This window comes from Terrapene carolina, unplaced genomic scaffold, assembly GCF_002925995.2.
Source record: "Terrapene carolina triunguis isolate 2854851 unplaced genomic scaffold, T_m_triunguis-2.0 Scaffold42, whole genome shotgun sequence".
Lineage (NCBI taxonomy): Eukaryota > Metazoa > Chordata > Testudines > Emydidae > Terrapene > Terrapene triunguis.
The window spans coordinates 68,204,276-68,225,356 of NW_020664393.1; positions in this window are offsets into that span (position 1 = coordinate 68,204,276).

Consider the following 21,081-nt stretch of genomic DNA (forward strand, 5'->3'; position numbering starts at 1 on the left):
AATTTAAATGATTTTAATAGATTATAGTATGTTTAGGACTGAACTTGTTGTTTAAAATTCAATTTTAAATTGGATTATTTAAAAATATATTTAAATAGTTTTTATTTTTTTTAAAACCCACTTTTAAAAAAATCCCCACTAGACAAAATGCTAATATCAGCAAAGATTGTGGGAGGGAGGGGAGGACAAATTCAGGCTGGAAATAAGGTGCAAATTTTTAACAGAGGAGGGTAATTAACCATTGGAACATTTTACCAGAGGTTGTGATGGATTCTCCAGTTCTCCAGCACTGGAAACTTTAAAATCAATATTGGGCGTTTTTTTCTAAAATATATGCTCTAGTTAAAGCACAGCTATTGAACTTGAAACAGGAATTAATATAGGGAAGTCCTATAGTCTGTGTTATACAAACTGTCAGATTAGATGATCGCCGTGTTCCCTTTTGGACTTAAAATGAACCTATAGGAAAAATGAAGAAATATATTTTTGTTACACTCCCTAGATTACTGTAAAAATATAAGTAAAACGATCTTCAGACAGAAGTATGAAATACCTAGATGTATTTAAAAAGAAGGGACCTCTCAACTTTTTTTTTTTTTGATGTTAGCCCTATGCATTTTTGAATTCAAAGTCTCCAATACAAGAATCCTTAAAGTTCAATTTAACCATTAAAAGAATTAAGAATAAAGATGGGGAAAATACGAGGAGTGAAATACAACTTGGACAATTCATTTAAAAACAGTGTACCCTCTAATGAACATCCTGGCTCACAGTGAAATACCTGCCACGTTGATTTGGGGACTGAGACTAAACCAAACTGGCAAGATAGTCTTATTCTAATATAAACCACTACAGTTCCATTGAGTGTGTGTTCTTCCAGATTCCATTTACTTTTAACAATTCCTACATGGCATAACTCTAATGACTCTTCTGCTTAGCCAGAGCAGGAGACAGAATTAATCAATTACAAAAAATATGCAATTTACAATCTGCATTAACTAGGTGTTTTGACTCATTAGACCAAATAGCTAATACAATTTAAAAAAGAAAAGGCAAGAGTGTCCAAAATAAATAAAATAATGCTCCATGTAATGTGCCAGCAGATTCTAGCTTCTCATCCAGGCTCAAGTATTTAAAAAAGAAACATGTCTATACCATTATGAAGCTAACTGTTACAGCTACAGTACAGACCGTTTTACTTGTACAGAAAGTGACTCTTCTACTGTTTAAACATAGGGAGCCTTTTAGAAAAGAGCAAGCGCAAGCCATTGTTGGAAAATCTGGGACTTCATGACATTTAACGTTTTTGTTGTTGTTGTTGTTGCTGCCTCATAAATATAACTAATAGATTTTTTTTTTCTAATTCACAGCTGAAATAATACACAATAGCTATAATACATGGTTTTTCGATCAATGTAGAATGGGAAGGCCATAATAATCTTACATGTATCTTCTTTCATTCTGAAGGATTCCCAAGGGACAAGAAATATCATAGGTTCTTTACTCTAGAACCATAAAATACTGTCTGAACATTCAAGATGAAGCTGTATGCACTGGATTTTAGTTGAACACTCATTCCAATACAGAATATGTTCATGTAACTCAGAGAATATATTTCTTAAAACTATCAATAGGTTAGGGTAAACCTATTTAATTTTGAATCTGAACAAACATCCAGAAAATCAGATTCCATTGGAACATAGGAATTGCCATACTAGATCAGAGCCATAGTCCATCTACTACCATATCCTGTCTCCAACTGTGCACAGTACCAGATACTTCAAAGAAAGGGGCAAGAAATTTTGCATTAAATTGACATGAGATAATCTGCCTCCCATATTAGGTCTTGTCCTAATTCCTAGGTTTTGAGACTAGCTGGAAGTCCTAAAGGGGGCATGATCTTTCTCTTCCAAAACTTATTTGCTATTATAACGCTGGATATTCTTACTGTATAATTGTCCAATCCTTCATTCAGTCTTGCTTAGTTCTTGGCCTTAGTGACACAACAGTACTTCAGTGAGTAACTTCTGTGGCAGAGAGTTCCACAGCCCATGCATTGTGCGAAGAAGTATTTCCTTCTATCTGTTTTGAATTGGCTACCTTTCATTTTTATTGTATGTTTTTGTGTTAGGGACCACAATCTGTCTCGTATCTTCTCTGTAACATTCATTATTTTATGTACTTTTATCATGTCCCCTCTATTTCAGCTTGTTTCTAAGGTGAATAATTCTAGTCTCTTCAATCTATTTCCATATGAGAGTCTTCATGCCCCATATCATTCTTATTGCCTTTTTCTGAACTCCTACTGGTTCTTCAGTATTCTTTTTGTGATGCACTACTGTATGCAGTATTCCAGATGAGGCCACACCATTGATTATTTAATAGCATTATAACGTTTTCTGTATTATTTCCCATCTTGTTAATTGTGCATGCTAAAATCTTGTTTGCTGTTTTCTTTGCAGCTCACACTAAGCAGATGTGGTCTTTGAGATGTCCATAATGGTTCCCATATCCCTTTAGATACCCCTCTGGTATCTGATATTCAGAGGACATACTCTGGGATTGCTCTGTCTAGCTATACCACAAGCATTTGGATATTAGATATGGAATGGGTTGAGGTGCACTGCATCTCTGTATGCAGAGTTTCCTAGCTGCATTTTAGTAGCAACAAGGAAAGACCCATCTCTAAAGTAATGGTTCTGGAGAGATTTCTGCAGATTAGAGCCTTTTGGAATTCTGCATTTGGGAATCTGACTGTTGTGTCCCGAAACTGGGGTCCTCCAAAGAAGTTTACATCAAGACCTTCATTTCCCATTTCTGTCATCTGTCAGCTAAGGACCCAATCCCATAGTTACTCCCCTCCCTCACATATAGGTTCTCCTTTACTATATCTTGTTTATTTCAGTGAGACTCTGTGAGGGAAGAGCTATGCTTCAGTGAGTTACAGTCTTCAGGATTGGGCCTCAATTCATCCACAAAGAAGGTCATCATATGGAAGTTTAATAAAAAGGGAAAGGGAGGGAAGGATTATGTGTATAATACAAGGACTTGGTATACTGATCATGCCCCCTCTACGGGTTGGCTTCACTGCTCAAGTTGTGGCATCTGTACGTACAGCCCTGGCTTATTACAGCATGGTAGCATCTTGTGTTAAGTTTTTTTTTTTTGTCTTAATTGTCAAACCAAACACTATAAATCGAGGATTCAAGACTTTGATATCACTAGATTTCCTACATCTTATCATCTGTTTTCTCTGATTTAATCTAGACTTGCTTTATGGGAGAAGTCTCCTCCTCTGCTCCCACACAGAGCTTTAAACAATAACTCCTCTCAAGTCTTTTTTAATAAACATTTTGATAGAAACAAGCAAATGTGGCTTTGACTTGTCATTTCAGGTATCTGGACAATTGCCACGGGGATTCTGCTGCTCTGTTCAGTTATGCTGACTTTAACGGACGTAGACTGATTGTACGAAACATCCTTGCCATTCTATTAGATACCTAAAAATATCTACAAACTGATCAACTTCATAGAGATATTTCCCCTAAGATAGTGTTTGTCTTTACGCTAATTTTAAGAGTGTGACAAACTTATGACTATGTACAATAGGCCATGTGTTTGTTAAATACACACTGACAAATGTGCATAAAGTAAATATCCATTTTCTATAGCTAGTAAATACTTTACGCTGTAATGCCACAAACATGACTACTGAAGAAATAAAATATTTGCTATTTTATTATTATTTACATATATAAAAAAGCAAATATTTTATTGCTTGTTTGTGTAATTTGTTGTTTAGCTCTGCATCATACTCCTCTTGCTGGTTGCTAATTAAAGTCACATCAGATATGCTTCGAAGGTCAGATTGAGTCATAAACACTGTAGGGAAGTCATGCCGAAGGTCAGCCAGTAGCAGACATGGGAAAAGAACTTGAGTCTCAGTCTAGTGCTACACCCTCTAGACTACACTGCCACATCTGCCTGTGGTGGCAGACAGACAATGCTTTCTGGTGTTCCAAAGTGCTGTGTGGCTGTAGATCAGGGATTGGCAACCTGCTGCCAGCTGGGGCCCGCTCAGCCCGCTGCCGGCCTGGATTACGGAACCCCAGACCAGCAGTGAGATGAGCCACTGCCAGTCTGGGGTCCCGGACACCGGATACCGGCCCCTTGCCAGCCGGGGTCCCGGCTGCCAGCCCCGCTTAGCCCGCTGCCAGCCTGGATGGATAGAACCCGGGCTGGCAGCAGGCTGAGCGGGGCCAGCGGCCGGGACCCTGGCTGGCAGGGGCCGGTCTGGGGTTCCGTCTGCTGCCCACGCTGCCGGTGTGGCACGCGAAACCTTTTACTGGCACGTGAAACCTTAAATTAATGAAGACTTGGCACACCATTTCCCAAAGGTTGCCAGCCCCTGCTGTAGATTTTTCATAAACTGCTTCTCTCCTCAGTTTCTAGTAAACATTGTACTGTGCTAACCCCCAGTGCGACATCCGGCCCATAGAGGGCAACGTAATCCCTCTAGCACAAGCTCCTGGACTGCCAGAGGTCAGAGAGGGCAGAATCTGTATATGAGCAAAACAGCAGGCTGGGAGTTAATGGCAGTGAGATGGCCAGGCTCCTCAAGAGCTAGGATTAAAAGGCTGAGAGCTGACCTGGGAAGCAGCTCCTTGCTGGCAAAGGGGGCAGGGGTGGTTGTGACAGACAAGTACTTGGGCATAGGTGCAAACGAGGGGGCTGCGTGGAAGGTCCAAACAAGGCTGACTAAGGGACTGAATGCTGGCTGGGGGATGGGCGGGCCAGCATGTGACTGCCTCCTGTAAGGAGTAGCCCTGGCACTAGGCTGGAGGAGGCCCACCTTTGTACCCCTGCACTGGTCTCCCTGTTGCCATCTCATGGGATTTCTGCCTGGCTGGAGCCAGTCTGGCAATTTGAAGCCAGAAGCCCTTTGGGAACTGTAGCCCTGCCGGTGAGGGGGCGCTTGGATTGGCTGCCTTCCCCGCCTCCTGAGGAAGAGCAGCCAATCAGAGCTGCTGCAGGAGGCAGACGGCGCTCACCCGCCCCTCAAGAGCTCACACTAGGGTTGCCAACAGTCCCATGTTATAAGGGATGTCCCTTATTCAGGGCCAGCGTTAGGGGGTAGCAAGCAGGGCAATTTTCCAAGGCCCCACGCAACAGGGGGCCCTGCAAAGCTACATGACATGATATCTGCACAGTCACTCTGGGTAAATGTAACGCGAGTATTACAGTAATTTAATCTCTACAAGTGGAAATAAATCACACTAAAGTAGAGGTTTTAAAACTGGGGGGTGCGTCCCTTAGGGGTGTGTGGAGGAACATTTGGAGGGGTGAGCTGCGATGCCAGATGGCAAATGCTTCAGCCCCGGGAGGCAGGGCTCGGGCTTCGGCTTCAGCCCTGCATGGCAAGGCTCAGGGTGGGGGCCCACTTCTTAGTTTCTGCCCTGGGCCTCAGCGAGTGTAATGCCAGCCCTTTCCTTATTTAAATAAAATATTGTCTGTCCCATACTAAATAAGCACAGGATACCTTTCCTCCCGTATTTCAACCAGGGTAGTGCCTCTGGCTGGCAACTTGACCTGGTGCACAGTGTCACAATGCCACTCAAATTTGGCCCAGCCACCCCTTGGACCTCTGAGTTTCTCCTGTAATTTTGAATTACAGTGTTGGCAACCCTAGCAGACAGCCTGGTCGCCCCAGTCCTCTCGTGAGCAATGGAATGGCTTCTGTACAACCCTCAGCCTTGGGAGGGGGAGATGGTGACTCCCCAGGGAAAGGGGTGAAGAGCCCCTGCAGTTGTAGGAGGAGCAGAAGTGAGGCTGTGGGGCAGATGTAGGAGGAGATTTGATATGAAGACTTCAGGAACAGGCTTCGTGGGGGGCAGAATTAATTGCTAGGCAGAAGGATGAGCTGATGTGGGGGTTGAAGCTCCTGCAGCAGGAGCCACAAGCACCTTATTCAATAGATGTGGGAGCACTGATAATACTGACGTGCCCACTGGGTATGGAGAGCAAAAAATCAAGTCCGACTAAACCCTTCCCCCCAATATAATCTTTTTACAAAACTCATGTTTTGGGGCCAATGTGTGGGGGATGGGGTGGGTGCTGCAAGGCTGCTTGTGCATTATGGTGAATTTTAGGTTATTTTTTCTCTGCCTCTTTAAAGGAATAGTGCATAGCCATCCAATAGCTGGAGACACTGGGGGGCCTGGCCCTCTAGTTAATTAGCATTTTTCCTTGCAGTTTATTTCTGTGTATAGAAATAATTTGAGGAAAATATTATTAAACCATTCCAATCACGTTCTTAAATACAACTTGATCATGCTGGGTTTAGGAGCAGTGAGCAGAATGGACAAATGACCCCTCTTCTTTTGTACCCAGGGGCCTTGATTGTTTTAATCTGCTCCTACATCTCATTTCTTCCCATCTGTAATGAAGACACTGAGGCATGAACTCAGACAAGTCCTAAAGTCTTGAATGGTGATCATGGCAGAAAACAGGTACAAACACCTGCACCTCAGTTGGTGCTGGAACTAGGGATTCTGGCGGTGCTGCTGTGTCCCCTGGCTTGTTGTAATAAGAAACACCAAATACATGGTTTCTATCAGCTGCATCCCACTCTAAACATTGTTCCAAACCCCCTGCCAGGCCTCTTAGGAAACATTCTGCATTTTGGACAAATCTGATATATTCATTTCTCCACCCCAATTTTACATGTAAGTTAAGTGAGAGACAGCACAAGGTCACTTCAAGAGTAACTAGCAGGCACTAGAACCTACTTCTCCAGAATGGCAACCCCAACACTCATCCACTGAGCCATACTGTCCATTCATAATAAACATGACCAATTATGCACCTACCTGTCTTGGTGGTGACTGTCGCTCCAACTCCTAGTCCACATTTCCTTTCCCAGAGTCAGGAGCAGAGCCCAGGAATCTTGCTTTTCCCCCCAACATTCTACTGGCAAAGTGTGTCACATCCTTCTCTAGATGTTGATAGGGTTGCCAGGCGTCGGGTTTTAGACTGGAACGCCCAGTCGAAAAGGGACCAGAGCCCCTCCCCCGCTTCCCCCCTCCTCCACAGCCTTAGCACGCCGCCCGGCAGTGCTCGGGGTGGGGGGCAGACACCTGCTCTAAGCCGAGCGGCACGGTAAGGGGGCTGGGGAGTTGGAGAAGGGGGGCAGTCAGGGGACAGGGAGCGGGGGGAGGTTGGATGGGTCGGGAGTTCGGGGGGGTGCTGTCAGGGAGGTAGGGGTGTGGAGAGGGGTTGGGACAGTCAGGGACAGGGAGCGGGGCGTTAGATGGGTCGGGGGTTCTGGGGGGGCTGTCAGGGGGGGCAGGGGTGTGGAGAGGGGTCGAGGCAGGCAGGGAGCAGAGGGGGTTGGATGGGTCAGGAGTTCTGGGAGTCCTGTCAGGGGGCGGGGAGCAGTTGGATAGGGCATGGGAGTCCCGGGGATCTGTCTGGGTGCGGGGGTGTGAATATGGGGTGGGGGTGTGGATAAGAGTCGGGGCAGTCAGGGAACAGGTAGGGTCCTAGGGGGGCAGTTAGGGTGGGGGGTTCTCAGGAGGGGGCAGTCAGGGAACAAGAAGCAGGGAGGCTTAGATAGGGGTGGGGTCCTAGGGGGCAGTTAGTGTCAGGGGTCCCAGGAGAGGACAGTCAGGGGACAAGGAGCGGGGTGGGTTGGGGATTCTGAGGGGGGCAGTCAGGGGGTGGGAAGTGGGAGGGAGTGGATGGGGGTGGGGCAGTGCGGGTGCGGGGCTAGAGCGGGGCTCCCCCCCCCCACCTGTGTCCTCTTTTTTGATTGTGGAAATATGGTAACCCTATCAAAGAGTAGCCGTAGAGATTATATAAACCAAATCTATTATGCTCAAGAACTAGTAGTCTCATTGGAGTGGACCCTAAAACAAGCAGGTTTTTCTATTGCTAAGGCATCTTAGGTGGATTTTTTTTTTCTTCAGGGAAGTACAGCTATCTCAAAATCTACACTTTCCGAGAAAGAGGTCCAGGGCCAATAAATATGGATCATCTATCATGCAAGTGACCCCCAGGTCGGTATTCCTACTCTCCTGTGATAGAAGATCACCCACATCAGTAATTTAGTACCATTGCAGAGACTGCAGTATTTTTACAAAAACAGACAAGTGAATTAATCTTCTATGAAGTGTCATAAATAATTTAAAGCAAACTACAATTGTCAAAATAAATGAACAGAGCACATTCTGTGATACTTTAACTTGTTCACTCACTTGCTAATTGGCAAATTCAGTAATTTGCAATGAGTTTCCCACTCATTAGTGAGCATTAATTAGATTTGACCATAATAACTATTGGCAATTTCAAGATTAGGGTGAGAAATAGAAATAAAAATTAAACAGGTCAGAATTGGCAGTCTGGTAAGCACCTGTTGACTGACTTTACATTTAAAGGCATAGAATAATGACCTACTGATTGGATGTAGGCACATGTCTGCAACCATTCAGGGGAACATCACTGTTCTAACCTCAGTCACAGCCCAGTTATATTGCAGCTCAACTTTGATTTGAAAGTGTCATAAATATTATGTGCTTTTTTGGTGCTGCCTGGCTGGGGTGAAGAAATCCATCAGTCCACCCTTCCTTTTATCTTCCTGACTGTTTTGAGAAGGGGAAGAGGATCTTTGCTACTCTTGCCTATAAGTACAACCCCCTGCAAACAGCATCCGCCTCTTCTATTACTCAGAGCTTTCCCAGGAAGGTGCAAAATGAAATTGATGTAATTCTTGCCAGGGTTTCAGTTGTCCACAAGGCTGTGGATAGCATTCGTGAAAACTGATCGTAGTAGTGTTGCTGCTTGGAAAACTCATAGCAATGTCAGTAGCATGGAAGATGAGTGCAGTTTTAGGAAGAAAGCACTGCATTGGATCATATATGCATGGCTGTCTTTGCAATAATCAAAGCTAGAGTTTTTTGTTGGTTTTTTTTTGGGGGGGGGCGCGGTTAAGTTAAAGCATTAATTCTGCAGAAATAAATGCCTTGGTTCTCAACCCAATCCCACAGCCTATTCACCAGGAAAGGGTTCCTCCTTTCCATATGTGTGTGGATTTTTCAAGTCCTAATATTAATAGATCTAAGGAAAGAAGCATGAGAAGGAAACTGAATTCCATAGGCTTCAATTTAATCTGATCAGAAGCTGTAACTGTAGTTTGTAAGGGTACTATAGCCTATCTACATCAACACATTTTTGGCCACCAGTAAAACAAACAAGAATTATGTCAATTTCATTCCAATGCTGTTGGTGAAAGCTATAAGCAGGGATTGGTAAGGGAGGCAGGGCCAATCTGCCCCCCTGCCCCAAAGCTGGAGAGTTAGTGGAGTAGTCTTCAGTGCCCCCGCCCCACCCCTCCCATCCCCCCGCACTGTCAGTCTCCCTAGAGAGGAGGTTTGTGAGGTAATACCTTTTATGGGACCAACTTCTATTGGTGAAAGAGACAAGCTTTTGAGCTTTTCTTCTTCAGCTTTGTGTAAGTTTGTCTCTTTCACTGGCAGAAGTTGTCCAATAAAAGATATTACCTCACCCATCTTGTCCTAGTGTACTAGAGAGACCAACAGGGCTGCAAAGAATCTTCCTAATGGCAGCTAGAAGTATGAGAGGTACAAAATTTCCATCCCACTGAGTCTGTCCCTTCCGGCAGCCAGAATGCTAGGGGACAGGTACAATAGCCACTCTCCCACCACCTTCACAGCCATGAGTAAGACTCTGATGCAAGGAAAGAAACTTCCAGAGGCTGATGTGAAAAACAGAGCATCAGAGCAGGGTCTAGAGACAGCACTCTCCCTCTTCAGTAGCTGGGAGTGGGGATGAGCTAGTCTTATCACCAGAACATTATCCCTGGACCTCGCCAGGGTCCTGCCCTGCTAATATTTCTTATCTTCCTTTAGCTAGTAGGTCAAGTTTTCAGGCCCTGATTAGCCCTTCTTTTAAGATGCACCTTTTTGATGTTCTCTCTCTTCCTGAACTTTGCATTGGCATTGGCTAAATCCTGCGTTCAAGAATATTCTTTTTATTGGTCTGGTGAATCTAGCACAGAGGTTCCTTTTCCCTTTCAGTTGTTGCTTGGTCTGGGCCACAACTTGGCTAGAGCATGCTGCTGGTATGTTGATTATGAATTTGTCCTAAGCCTCTTGAGTGGAATACAGTTTTAGATTATAGAATTACCAATATATCAAAACAAAAAAAATGCAGCAAGTAACTGAAATTGGATGGGTTGGTTACACTTTGTCGCTAATGTTCGCTGACTACATGTTGCTGCAAGTTTTGTAAGCCTTTCGGATAATGTCTTTATTAGTCTAGTGCTGAACTTTTGTTTTTTATTTTCAGGGAATTATTTCATTCTAAAATAATACTGAATGACTTCAGTTATTTTAGGGAAAACAAAAGTGAATTTAGTACTTGTGGAAAACAGCTATGCTGGCAGCATGGAATAGCTAGGAGCAAGAGGAATGGTAGAGTAGTATAATCCTATATGCTAAAAAGTCTAATGTTCTTAAGAGCCTTAATTGATCTGGGCCCAGGCCAATCTCAGAGACTACCTTCCTCCCATGATTTCCTGCTGGCAGCTGCAGTCAGTGGGGGTGCTCAAACTGGATCCCCCTCATTGTCAAAATAAATAAATTAAATAAATAAAAACAGGGGGTTGTTGGCAGAATGTCTGCTGTGTTGGCCTCAGGACTCTGAAATTTGCTCCACATCCTTGGTCTGAAATAGCCAGAACTTGAGGACCCTCCGGACATACTGCAAATGCAATTTATTTGGCAGGGTTGATAGGGAAGGTTGAGAGTATGTTCAGGGGGGAAAGGAAGGTAAATTTGTTATTTGTGTATAAATTCTGGGTTTTTTAAATTGCTGCTTAGTAGTCATTGTAAACTTAATTCCTAGAGAACCTAGGCCCAGACTTTTCAAGATATCTAGGCATTATTGCTGTGCTCAGTGTCACACCACCTAACTAATTAGGGGCCTAAATCTCTTTCAAAAAAGACTTAGGCACTTGAGTCTAAATTTCCTCAGTAGTTGTTGGGATGTAGACTTTTAATATCTATTGGCTATTAAATCCCTTTTGAAAGACACTAAGGCCTGGTTTACACTAGGAAATTAGGTCAGGATAACTGCATCACCCAGGGGTGTGAAAAATCCACATCCCTGAGCAACACAGCACTAGGTTGACAGGAGAATTCTTCTGTCAATTTATACTCTTGGGCAGATGGATTACCTACGCCAATGGGAGAAGCTCGTCCATCAGCATAGGTAGTGTCTTCCCTGCAGCTGCGCCTCTGCAGTGTTCTAAGTGTAGACAAGCCCTGGGTGCAGCCACCCACAAGTACCTTCAAAAATCTGGACCCAAATGTGTTTCTTTATGTATGTTCTTTATTGTTTTAAATATAAAGAAAGCAAGGATGATACAATCTGATCCTACAAAAATTTCTTAATCCCCATAGAATTCAGTTGAGACTGATAGTCTTCTAAAATTATTCTGTAGAATTGTATAGCAGGACTATAATTAGCTAGGACTTTTCCATGCGGGTAGAAGGCTCGCACTGTGTCTTGTGCGTGTCTACTGGAGCATAGAATGTCCCCTGCTCAACTCTTTACTTTTACATAATTGTACTCGATTGGATATTAAATAAGCATTCACGCTTAGATCTCTTTATTTTAAACTGCTTTGCATAGTTTGCCTTACCCATGGTGCCAGAATGCATCTATAAAAGTTGCCAGTGTGAGCAAAAATATAATAGTAATAGTAATTTAACCACCAGGAAATGTATCCTAAGATCTATTGGTATGGGAAAAAAATGGGCTAAAAATAAGTCTGTCGTTTTAATACTATGGTGATGAGAATCTGATAGGAGTTTTTTCCCCTTCTGTTTTTCCCTTTCGTTGGTTAATATAAGATTCTGATTGAATAGGGATTAGGAATTTTAGCCAGCCAGGAAATAATTCAGACTAGAAATAAGGTGTAATTTTTTAATGGTGAGTGTAATTAACCATTGGAACAATTTACCAAGGGTCTTGATGGATTCTCCATCACTGACAATTTTCTAAATCAAGATTGGATCTGCTCTACAAATTATTTTGGGGAAGTCCTATGGCCTGTATTCCATAGGAGATCAGATTTGTTGATCACAGTAGTTCTTTCTGGCCTTGAAATCTATGATTCAAGTACACAAATAAAATAAAATACACTTTTAAACAGTGCCTTCCAGCATTTACTGGTGCTGAGCACATCCTTCTTGCTGCAGAAGGACAGAGAAGAGAGCACTGCAATAGAAAATGTGTGCTTTTGTTTTAAAGACAGCAGTAATAGGATTTGTTTTTGGTGCTTAAATATGTCAATTTTTGTAAAGAGCCAGCAACCCACCTTGTTTTTAAATGTTTAAATAATCGTTCATATGCTGTGTCTTATTGAATTATGAATATGTCACAATTCAATAAGAAACAGCACATGAAGGACACATATATTGTCTTAACTTGAATTTTAAAACCAGACAGGAAAGTTGTCTGTCATTATTACAAAATAATGCTGGAGAACTCTGAGCAGCAGAGAGGCACAACATGATGGAATCCAGCCAGGAGGATTAAGGTATCTTAGAATGTCTTTGCCTCAGGCTTAGTCTAGTGGTTGAGGGAGCACATAATTCCCCCCCCCCTTTTTTTTCCTGTACAAGGCAAGGGGAGCCAGTCAAAATTCTGCTGTTGCTGTGGAGGGATATGGGGAGTGCCCCAAAACCAAATCCAGTCTGGTCTGGTGGAGGCCTGGGAACAGGGAGGGGAATTTAGAGACATCTGGACACAGAAAGGAATGGATTGCGGAAGAGTGTCACCATCTGTAAGGCATTAGATACTATCTCGCATGACCTTGTAACAAACTAGGGAAATACAACCTAGATCAGTGATTCTCGGGGGCACTCAGAGGTCTTACAGGGAGTACATCAACTCATCTAGATATTTGCCTCCTTTTACAACAGTCTACGTAAAAAGCACTAGCAAAGTCAATACAAACTAAAATGTCATAGACAATTATTTGTTTATAATTTTCTGTATACTGTACACTGAAATGTAAGTACAATATTTATATTCCAGTTGATTGATTTTATAATTATATGGTAAAAATGAGAAAGTAAGCAATTTTTTCAGTAATAGTGTGCTGTGACACTTTTGTATTTTTATGTCTGATTTTGGTAAGTTTTCAAGTGAGGTGAAACTTGGGGGTACACAAGACAGATCATACTCTTGAAAGGGGTACAGTAGTCTGGAAAGGTTGAGAGCCAGTGACCTAGATGGAGCTACTATAAGGTGGGTGCATAATTGGTTGGAAAACCATTCACAGAGAGTAGTTAGTAGTGATGGTTCACAGTCAAGCTGGAAGAACATATCAAGTAAGGTCCCGCATGGATCAGTTCTGAGTCCGGTTCTGATCAATATCTTCATCAGTGATTTAGTTAATGGCATGGAGAGCACATTCATAAAGTTTACAGATGATACCAAGCTGGGAAGGGTTTCAAGTGCTTTGGAGGATTGTTTTGAATTTTAATCCTATCTGGACAAATTGGAGAAATGGTCTGAAGTAAATAGGATGAAATTCAATAAGGACAAATGCAAAGTACTCCACTTAGGAAGGAACAATCAGTTCCACACGTACAAAATGGAGTACTGCAGAAAGGGATTTGGAGGTCATAGTGGATTACAAGCTAAATATGAGTCAACAGTGTAACACTGTTGCAAAAAAAGCAAACATCCTTCTGGGATGTATTAGCAGAGTGTTGTAAGCAAGACACGAGAAGTAATTCTTCTGCTCTACTCCGTGCTGATTAGGTCTCACCTGGAGTATTGTGTCCAATTCTGGGCGCCACATTTCAGGAAAGATGTGGACAAATTGGAGAAAGTCCAGAGAAGAGCAACAAAAATGATTAAAGGTCTAGAAAACATGACCTACGAGGGAAGATTGAAAAAACTGGATTTGTTCAATCTGGAGAAAAGAAGACTGAAGGGGGACATGGTAACAGTTTTTAAGTACATAAAAGATTGTTACAAGGAGGAGGGAGAAGAATTGTTCTCCTTAACCTCTGAGGATAGAACAACAAGCAATGGTGCTTAAATTGCAGCAAGAGTGGCTTAGGTTGGACATTAGGAAAAAATTCCTAACTGTCAGGGTGGTTTAGCACTGGAATAAATTGCCTAGGGAGGCTTTGGAATCGCCATCATTGGAGATTTTTAAGAGCAGGTTAGACAAACACCATCAGGGATGGTCTAGATAATACTTAGTCCTGCCATGAGTGCAGGGGACTGGACTACATGACCTCTTGAGGTCCCTTCCTGTCCCTATGTTTCTAAGAAAATGAGGGTGGACTTAATCATTACCCCTTATTTGAATGGCAAAAGTTTACAGTCAGGATTATAGTAATGAAAACATATTATTTCGGTATTGAGGCTGGATTGGCAGAATTCTGTGGGGATCTTCACTTGATATTAAGTGGGTGCTGCCAAGGTAAGTCCTGTTTTAGACAAACATAGCATGTTGCCTCAGATACTAACAACATGTTGGATTTATTAAAACTAATCACTTGAAATCCAGTTCATTTTGTGGGGTTTACTTGTTGTTTCTTCTTTGCATGTCATCCTTGTTATTTCTAATGTGATTGTGCCCGCTGTGCGTGAGCACTAGCAAATGTCTTTACATAAGATCAGATAAAGGAACTATTTGTTCATCTTGGAAAACCAAAGAAGTCAGTTTCACTTTTAGATTCAGTATTTTGGGTTGTAAACATTGCAGTGGAAGTTTTATTTGTGTAAACAATTCTTCCCCCTTAGAATTGGGGAAAAAAAATAAAGTGAAAACTTTCCATTGGTTTAAAGTTTTCTAAAACTTGTTTCTCCAGAAATATAGATCTGGGGTCAAAGTTGAGTTGACATTGCTCCTTTAATACTTGCACTATCAAGTTCCACAACATAATTTCTCTTAATTAATCCCCATGTTCCAGTGCCTCCTTTATCTAGTCTGTCCACTTCTTTAAAATAACATTCTTCGTAGCTATTTTATTTTACTTTCAAGATGTTGAGCACTTGTTCCCTTCTCCTAAAATCCTTTCCAAAAGAGATTAGAAGGGTGACTGCTGCCTGTTTTTAAATCCTCTTTGAGAACTTTTTATTTTTTTCCCATTTAATATTTTTCCGTTTTTTTTCTAAGGCAGTTTGCAGCACAACACTATTCGTATAACTACTGAGAAGCTCACATTTTGGAAGGAAAACATAAAATCTGTTTAATCTTTTTTAGATCTAGTCTTAATGGTATCCTGTTTAGTAAGTAGTCAGATGGCAGGTAGGCTGGGCACAGGCCTCAAATACACAAACATTCAACTTGGTTAAGACTATTTCTTCTGGAAATATCTGTTAACACTGGCAATCTCAGAGATTTAACACAGGTATTATATAGTATGGACTATAACACAGATCTTAAATACTATAGGATTGACTAACATTATCGAATTATCATTTTACTGGTGGAGAAGGTATGCTACCTACCCGATCAGGTGCAAATTATGAAAAACTACTAGAGAAGACTTATACAGAGCTACGTGGTGGGGATATTTGGGGTGGAGGAAGGTTGAATGCAACGACAGATTTGGGGTTGTAATTCTTTGCATTGAGTTCCACTGAAGATACCTGACTAATTAGCCAGCATAACCCCTCTCCACCTACTGCAGTTGATTTTTAATCAGTGCCCAGTTCAGGGATTCTCTCTTGTCCCAGATTCCCAGAGCATACCTAAATCAGAATCACAGGTCCCAGACACATGATGTTTGTTAGTTTATCTCTTAGGTCTGTTTGCAAAGTACAAGTCACGTTTTGGATTTCTTTTTCTTTTTTTCAAATGATATCCATTGTCTTGTGGTATGCAGTAAAATGCATCTAATTACTTTTTTGCTTAGACTATGGAGTACATTTTATAGCCTCTTAATTTTGTTGTAGGCATGATCTAATGCAGCTCAACTTGCCAAAAACATAACAAATGGTGAAGGCCTTTATTAATCATTCTTTTCTCTACTCTTCATTAAATTGCCATAATTAGTGCTAGATGAGCCTTCATATTAGCAAGGAAAAATGCAGACCGCAAGATTAAAGCCTAGTCTGCATTGAGCGCTATAATGTAAGTGTTGATGAGATAGAATTGAAGAGGGAGGCCATCTCGTCATTGTTATACTATTACATTTTGCTCCCAAAACAGTAGCATGTAAAGCTCCATCTATGTGGCTAATCATGTTTGCATTGTTAAGCATTTCCATAGCACAGCAGTGTTCACAGTGCTGCTTTAGATTAGATTAGCAACATACTGTGTTGAATAGATAGCATTTGAGTACCAATGTGTCAAATTACACGGCCAGAAGAGAAATTGACTGAAGCAGAATCTCTCTTCCTTTCCTTTGTACCCCCCAAAAAACCCACAATCTTGTCTCTAGGAAACTATTTATTTAAACTCTTATTATTTTAGGGTTAACAGCCAGTGGTGGTGGTGCTGTTGAGAAAAGCTGGTCTGAAAAGAAAACGTCTCTCTGTATTGGAGAGAGAGCAATTTCGCATTCTCTTAAATGTTAATTTTAAAAACAACCATACAATCAAAACCAAGTGAATCTTGCATATCCTATAAAGAGAAAATTCACTGTAGCCCAATTGCATAGCAATTTTATGATCAAATCCTAAATGCAGAGGACATACCACCTGCTCTCACTAGTCTAAAATTCAGCAATAGGCTATCAAAGAGAAGAATTGCTCTTCTCCTGTACATATTTAGATCCCAATTAGGGAGAAATCTTCTAGATATTAATAACTGGGAATGGAAGGTGGTCCAACATCCTGTCGTGTGTATGTGTTGTCTATTCATATAGCAGTGGGGTACATGCCTACGAAACTATATTTTTCATAGCTGATTGCCACTTGGATGTCATTTTCTCAGTCTCTATATGTGTTCAGAATTCTTGCCGCGTTGCTTGCCACACTGTGGGATTGTACCTTTTTGTTGTTGCTCTTGTTATATAGCTCCACTTTAAAATATGGTTGTGGCAGCATGCATTGCCATGAAAGCGATGTTTGTTTGTTTTTAAGCATGAGCTACTGTGTTGCATGCCAATTAATCTTTTCCAAAAATTGTTAAAATTATAGAATGGAGAAAAAAAGATCTCATAGGCCAATTATAATAGTTTTATCCTGACTCGAGTCCAAAGGTTCGATCCCACTATTTGTCACACCAGTGTGTTTTTTAGTACATTAAGAAATATCATGACTCAGACAAGCAGACACTCAATTATTAATGACTTCTCTACAAAAAAAAAAAAAAAAAAAAATTAAAAAACAAGCCACAAAACAAAGTGCTAATTAAGACTTGGTAACTGAGTTTCTATCAGAGTGAGATCTGCTTCAGTTTGCTTCCCTGCAGAAGAGAAGTTGATTCTACTCAAAAAGTAAGCAGACCTGTTGATTCTATGCAAGCCAGAAAGGAGCTCGTGCATTAATGTGTGGTTAGAGACTGGTTGTGGAAATCAAACCTACTTACCCAGGTATTGTAAACAATACCAGGTGGTTTATAGGAGGCCAAAGGAAGTTTCATTCCAGAAGCAAGTTTTAATGTTTTGGTCCCTTTATCGCCGTTGCTCCTTTTGGTACCTTGTTGTCTTGCTGACTTCAGACTGCTTTTCATTGATTTCCAAGGGGTATCATCCTTGACGGAGTACCTCAGATTTTGTTGGTTGTTGCTATCAAATGCCTTGTTCTTGTCTCCAAAAAAAGCACTGTAGTGAGTTATCCCAGAGACGGTGTAAGAGCCAAATGTCTTAAATACAACCAAGTTTTTTGGAAAATTTAAAGGAAATGAAAACAAAAGTAGAACAGTAATTTAGCTTCACTTAGGCAAGCCCCAAACCCCTTGAGATAATCTAATGCTTGCATCAGTAATCTGCTGTGCCTGTCAGTTTTCCAGGCCCGTTTTCTAATTATCGAGCATCATCAACCTCCAGTCCCTGTGTGAGTGACCTTCAGTCTGTCAGGAATGTCTTCCATCCCCCACCCCTTTGTCCTTCATGCCTGCAAATTTAAATTCTTGGAGCCCGTTAGGTTGATGTGGTGTTAACTGTCATTATCTTATTAGCTAAGGAATCTTGGCTTTTATTCAGATCAAGCAGGTGATGTTTATGCCAGTCCACTACCTTTGAAAATGAATTCCTCTTTAGTTACCTGGGCAAATAGTCGTAAGTCTTCATCTCCAGTCTCTTAACAAATATTGATTCACGATTGCCTTTGGAACTAACATTAAATTATCTGCTTCCTCACCCACACCTTTCTTGCCTCCTCATTTTGGATTTCTCCTATGTTTATGCAGCTTTGCTTTACAGGTAGGTTGCATCTGTTGTTTTTCCATGCTTCCTTCCCCATACCCACTTTCCATAGCCTCTCTATATTCCCTTCACTGTTACATCAAGGGTTTTCAAACATTTTCACAGTGTGGACCGACCTTGTCTAGTCCCATTCATGATCACCTGGTCTCCCCTTTCTTTCCATTAGCAATTTGTAACATCTGTTTGGTAACTATAGCAATTGCTTACGTGGAAAAGTAATATTAAGGGAGTACTTGATATAGCTTAATGAAATATGGCAGTTTGACATGCTATCTACCACAGCAGTCCTCAAACTGGACTACAGAACACTTGTTGGTCTCATAGTGCTGGTTCTCCTCCTTGTTTCATTCTCATTAATTCTGCCATTGCCTTAAAATGCTGATATTTTCCATATATTCAATTTTCTCAATCCCATCCATATAAAATGTCAGCTGGCAGTATCCAGACTGTCAAATAACTGATCGTAATAAAGTCCAATACTCATAACATTACCGGCTTTTCCTCAAGAAATTCTGTAATTGGAGGAAGGCTCTAATTCAGTTACTTGGAAGAATAGACTAAGAGTGTTCACTTAAGATCTCAGCATGTCTTTTAATCCACAGACTCACTTAAAGAGTGGCTTGAGACAGGAAGCTCAATGAAAATCAAGAATATTAAATTCAAATTAAATCCCACATAGTCCCTCTATTTTAATTAAGTTATTTTATGTCTCCTCTATGTTTCCTTTCCAGAAATAAGTTGCCAAGTATTCAAGGTTGCATGAGGGGAAACTGTTAATGAATCTTAAGTCACAGCATTTCAATGTTCTCAATTAAAATTAATACTAATAATAGCCTAAAGCTTGGCAGTGCCTGTGCAGAAATTCGTCATCAGCCAAAGTTGGCTGCTAGTGAAGTCTTCTTCTTGTAGACTTGAATTAGCTGAAGGATTCTTTAGGATGCAAGCATTCTGTCCTTCTCTTTGAGTCAAATGCTATGGAGCAGAACTCTTCTGTATGAGAGTGCTTTTGAGAGGGTGGTGTAGGTTATCAGCTGCTTTCAGTTAGGTTCTAATTGCACAAGGATCAAGAAACTTTTTCATCTTTCTCTTTTTAGAGTTTATTGAAGTGGGAGAATACATCTCTTTTTGGTAAATGGAAATTGCTTTGATTCAGGGATCAGAACGTAATGCATCTTGATTGGTTTAGCTCCTTATGGGCTGACCTTGGTCACTTCTTCATTGATGCAATTACAGGGAAGCAGTAAATGATATGACAAAGAAAATGTGCAGAGGAGTCTTTATATGTTAAAGGGTTGTGTTGTTCTAACTTGAAAGCTGATGCTGGAAAGAGTGGCACTGTGGAATGAAATCTTTGTTTTGCCCCACTGATTCCATATTCAGTTTGCTTGGTTAACAACTTTGTTTTTCTCCACAGCGGTTCTGAGTGTCAGGATGGGTTCTCTCTGGTTTAGTCTTCATCACCACTAAAGGTGCTACAGGTTGACTTACTACTCCTGGGGAAATTCTGCACTACTGAGCACATGCATAATTAATGAACTGGGCATATTTTTGAATTTTTGTGCAGAAAAAAACTTCTATTGGAATGTTGCTGCAGTTCCACCTTTTGCCCACCAGAGGGCACTGTGGTGATAGAACACAGCAGCAGCTCCCGGCCACCAAAGGAAGAGAAAGAGCCTGCCTTCTTCACAGCACCTGTCAGGCCAGGTCAGGAGACAAGGGCTATGAGGAGACTGACATCATGGGGTGCTCATAAGGGGCTCATAAGGGCTGGTGGGGGAGGACAGACTGGGGCAGGGGCCGAATGGTAGTGGAGACGCAGGGCCACAGGGGGCAAGGAGGTGCAGGGCCACATGGTGATGGGGGAGGAGGTGCAGAACTACATAGGGACAAGGGAGTGGCTGGGTGGGTGCACAGAACCACATGGGGACAGGGAGAGGGGGGTACAGAGCCACATGGGGACAGGGGGAGGGGTGCAGGGTCACATGGGAATGGGGGGAGTGGGTGTCTGAGTGGGGATGCAGGAACACATGGGGACAAGGGCAGATGTGCCTGACTGAATGGGAGAGGCTAAGGGTCAGCCAGGGTCTGCATTGGGGAAGCTCCCTTCCCCACCCCCCAAAAAACCTGTTCTATACTTTTTCCACCCATACCGAACAGCCCTCCAAGTTCATACCAAGGCTCCTTCCCAGCAATTTACTTCCCTCTACCTCAACTACTCCGTTACCCCTGAGTCCCCCAAGCCTTTGCACTGCTTCTGAGGGGTGGGGGAAATATGTTTCTGTATTGTGGCTTAAATGAATTATTACTCAAGAGTTCTGAATTAAGATGCCTAGTAAGGAATCTATTTGTTAAAAAAGATTTCCTGAATCTTTTTTGTTGTCTGTATTGTTACAGACATACTTGCTGACAGGTATTTTGAAAAAAATGACCAAAAATAATTGAAACTGGTGTGATTATATTGTGTTATTTTGACATAAAATATGAGAATTTTGCAGAATTGTAAAATATTGTGCACATAATTTTTAATTTTTTGTTGCAGAATTCCCTCAAGAGTAGACTTATGTGCTCTTTTACACTTGTGTAATCCTACTGAAGGCTACTGATTGCTACAGCTAGTGTAGAAAGCACATCCTGTTAGGCTTTGTCAGACAAAAAA